We start from the raw sequence: 4,350 nt of genomic DNA, 5'->3' as shown, positions 1-4,350 counted from the left end.
ACCATAATCTGACAATCTCCATGCCTCACTTCTCTCCTTTTCAGCCTGCGATCTTGACACTAATTGGCACTAAATGGGCTTCCCAACTTTGGGAATTTTTTTCTTTTCTTTTTAGTGTACGGGTTGTGGAGGGTGGAAACTCTGGCTAAGTATGAGTCAGGAGGGGAGTCAACATAACTGGAAATTCAGTATTGTGTTGTACCGGCACTAAACATTCAGGTTTTATTTGTCTGCTTCTCTGGATACAGACTGAGTTAGAATGGGCAGAGTTGCCTTGTACATATCCTTGAGAAAAGGCAGATATGAGCTACTGACGGAAGGAGGTTGGAGAATATTTTGCCAAGAGATCTAAAATCACTCAATCAATCAATGATATTTGAGTGCTTACTGTGTGCAGAGCACTGTACTAATTAGGAGAGAAAATTCAACAGAAATTTTCAACAGAATTTCAAAATTCAACAGAAGCTAATCAGGTTGGACACAGCCCACGTTCCACATGGGGCTCACGGTCTTAATCCCCATTTTATAGATGCGGTGAATGAGGCACAGAGAAGTTAAGTGACTTGCCTCCATTAGGGTAATAATGCTTCCATTAGTTTCCCCTTCTGTGAAATGGGGGTTAAAAAACCTGTTTTCCCTTCCCCTTAGCCTGTGAACCCCAGGTGGGACAGGTACCATGTTTTATTTGAGTATCTTTTATCTCCCCCAGTGCTTACAGATGCATTATTATTACTACTACCATTAACAACAATATTATTAACATATTAACACTATGTCTTGGGGGAGTCTCCACACCCCCTCAGTTCACTCTGTCTAAATGACACATCTTCTCTTTACTGTTTAAAATATGAGAAGGTTTCCTTGTTTTTTGCTTTCATTTTCTCCGGCCTTGTAGAGACAGACCCAAAAGGGAGGGAAATGGGTGACTACTCATTCCCTTCAATGCCACCCCTTTATCTCATCAGAGATAAAGTGAATTCAGAGGGAGTTTTGCTTATTAAAGAGGTATGCAGGGGCTGGAGGTGAAAGAAAAGGAGGTGTAAGGGAGATAAGGGCTGGCGTATGGACAGGACACAGTGTTGTCTGAGAACACTGATGCAACTTTAAATTTGGTGAAACAGAGGCCGCCTCTCCTACGGCATAGGATAATCCCTCGATGATATTTACTGAGCCCTTACTGTGTGCAGAGCACTATACTAAGTGCTTGGGAGAATAGAGAAGCAGCATGGCTCAGTGGAAAGAGCACGGGCTTTGGAGTCACAGGTCATGGGTTCAAATCCCATTTATTTATTTTATTTGTACATATTTATTCCATTTATTTCATTTTGTTAATATGTTTTGTTTTGTTCTCTGTCTCCCCCTTCTAGACTGTGAGCCCACTGCTGAGTAGGGACCGTCTCTATATGTTGCCAACTTGTACTTCCCAAGCGCTTAGTACAGTGCTCTGCACACAGTAAGTGCTCAATAAATACAATTGAATGAATGAATGAAATCCCAGCTCTGCCAACTGTCTGCTGTGTGACTTTGGGCAAGTCACTTAACTTCTCTGTGCCTCAGTTACCTCATCTGTAAAATGGGGATTAAAACTGTGAGCCCCCCGTGGGACAACCTGATCACCTTGTAACCTCCCCAGTGCTTAGAACAGTGCTTTGCACATAGTAAGCGCTTAACAAATACCATCATTATTGTTATTATTATTATTACAACAAAGTTGGTAGACACAGTTCCCTGCCCACAACACGCTTGCGGTCTAGATGTTAATATAAACAATTTATAATATATAAGTTATAAAGTACATACAATGTGGGGATGAGGGAAGGGTGAATACGAAAGGCCCAAAGGTCACAGATCCAAATGCAGTAATCTCCTGGATTTGGGGCAATAAAACACAAATTACAGGCTCACTGTTAGACCGTAGGGAAGTCAATTCACTGCTCTGGGTCTCAGGTTGGGAACTGAACCGTGAGCTCACGGCTCTCCCCCGACTAGGAATTCATGAGGGATAGCAAGCGCTATTTGCTCTAGAATGTGCTCCATTTCTCAAGCATTAATTGCTTTAATTACAAAGAGTCATCAAAATTAATGACCAGGCATTCCTCCATAAGTTACATTGGAAGCTCTCTTCCTCCTTTCAAGGCCCTACTGAGAGCTTACCTCCTCCAGGAGGCCTTCCCAGACTGAGCCCCTTCCTTCCTCTCCCCCTCGTCCCCCTCTCCATCCCCCCATCTTACCTCCTTCCCTTCCCCACAGCACCTGTATATATGTATATGTTTGTACATATGTATTACTCTATTTATTTAACTTGTACATATCTATTCTATTTATTTTGTTAGTATGTTTGGTTTTGTTCTCTGTCTCCCCCTTTTAGACTGTGAGCCCACTGTTGGGTAGGGACTGTCTCTATATGTTGCCAACTTGTACTTCCCAAGCACTTAGTACAGTGCTCTGCACACAGTAAGCGCTCAATAAATACGATTGATTGATTGATTGGAAGGGCTAAATAAGTCTCAGATATCTAAACCTAGGAATATTCTGCAAAATTGTTAGCACTTTTCATGGACTCTTTAAAACCCCACAATATGGCATAATGGATAGAGCACAGGCTTGGGAGTCAGAAGGTCATGGGTTCTAATCCTGGCCCCGCCACTTGTCTGCTGTGTGGCCTTGGGGAAGTCACTTCACTTCTCTGGGCCTCATTTACCTCATCTGTAAAACGGGGGTTCAGAGTGGGAGCCCCACGTGGGACAGGGACTGTGTCCAACCTGATTTGCTTGTATCCACCCCAGAGCTTAGTACAGTGCCTGGCACACAGTAAGTGCTTAACAAATACCACAATTTAAAGTTAATAGAACTGACCTTTTTGAGAGCTGGGGTGATATTTTCAGTAGAAGAAAAGCAGCGGGGCTCAGTGGAAAGAGCCTGGGCTTGGGAGTCAGAGGTCATGGGTTCTAATCCCAGCTCCGCCACTTGTCAGCTGTGTGAACTTGTGCAAGTCACTTAACTTCTCTTTGCCTCAGTTCCCTCATCTGTAAAACGGGGATTGAGACTGTGAGCCCCACGTGGGACAACCTGATCACCTTGTATCTACCCCAGCACTTAGAACAGTGCTTGGCACATAGTAAGCACTTAACAAATAGCACAATTATTATTATTATTATTATTCAGAATTGCATTTCATCCAATTTGTCCCTCAGATCATTTTTCTTTATGCGGACACTGTCACAACCAGAATGAGGCTTGTCCCCCCAAAGTGACTCACTGAAACGCTGATGGGAAATAAGTCAACACGTCATTAAACTTCTCGTCAACTAGGATAACTTAATAACTCTGGGCTTTGGTCTTTCTACCTCTCCCTCTCTTTTTGGAATTTCACCTGGACACCCTACCCAATTTTATTACATCAAAGTTGGAATTGAAATGGTTCAAGCCTCTTCCAGGAATCAAGCCTCTGAATCAGAGCTCTTCCCGCCGAGAATCCAATCATTAGATCGGGCTCTCTGCCATTAGCATTCCACTGTTCTCTTCACTCCCTCTGAAGAGTTTCTTTCAAGGGCTTTGCTCTAGCTAATTATTTGCAGCTGTTGGAGACTTGGTCAGATTCATGTGAAAGCTTGACTGGTTCCTGTGCGGATGTTGGCCGCTAAGAGCCTTGGCTGCGTCTTGTGTAAGATACGGAAGGGCATCCGAGTGGAGAGAAAATATGAACAAGTGTGAGAAGTGGCTGTGGGTTCAACACAGATCCCGCAAGACCGTTCAGAGACGATGATGGTATTTGTTAAGCGCTTACTATACGCAAAGCACTGAAGAAATTGTAAATCAGGGGCTGCCCTGAAATAAAAATTGCATTGGCCAGGAATTGAACCTGGGCCTTCCGCATGGCAGGCGAGAATTCTACCCTGAACCACCAATGCTTCCCATAAGCGAGATCCATTTGTTCTGGCTAGAATCTATCAATAATGTCTCCTGAACAAGTGCTGTGTGCAGATCACTAGACTAAGTGTTTAGGAGAGTTCAATACAGCAGAGTTGGTAGACATAACCCCTATGAGCCCCATATGGCACAGGGGCTGTGTATGATGTGACCGTATTGTAACTATCCCAACACATATCACAGTGCCTGGCACAGAGTAAGTGCTCAACGAATACCACAATTATCATTATTATGACCCCCGCCCTCTAAGTGCTTATACCCTAGCAGGGAGACAGACGTGAAAATAAACTACCGATCTATTCTTTCTCAAACCTCTGATGGTAAGGTCAGAAAGCACCAGCAGGAGATTTCAAAAACATGAAAAAAGTGATGATAGATCAATCAATTAGATTTATTCATATTAATGTCTGTCTCCCCTTG

The 4,350-nt window shown here is 43.4% G+C and overlaps 1 non-coding gene across 1 annotated transcript; it reads right to left on the bottom strand.

Annotated features, from left to right (window-relative positions):
* Positions 1-3,841: 3,841 nt before the first annotated feature.
* On the bottom strand, positions 3,842-3,911 carry TRNAG-GCC. The gene has a single exon. It is a non-coding gene; the product is annotated as a tRNA-Gly (tRNA).
* Between the last annotated feature and the right edge of the window lie 439 nt (positions 3,912-4,350).

The sequence above is a fragment of the Tachyglossus aculeatus genome, chromosome 16, assembly GCF_015852505.1.
Source record: "Tachyglossus aculeatus isolate mTacAcu1 chromosome 16, mTacAcu1.pri, whole genome shotgun sequence".
Taxonomy (NCBI): domain Eukaryota; kingdom Metazoa; phylum Chordata; class Mammalia; order Monotremata; family Tachyglossidae; genus Tachyglossus; species Tachyglossus aculeatus.
This window is presented reverse-complemented; position numbering and strand designations above follow the sequence as displayed.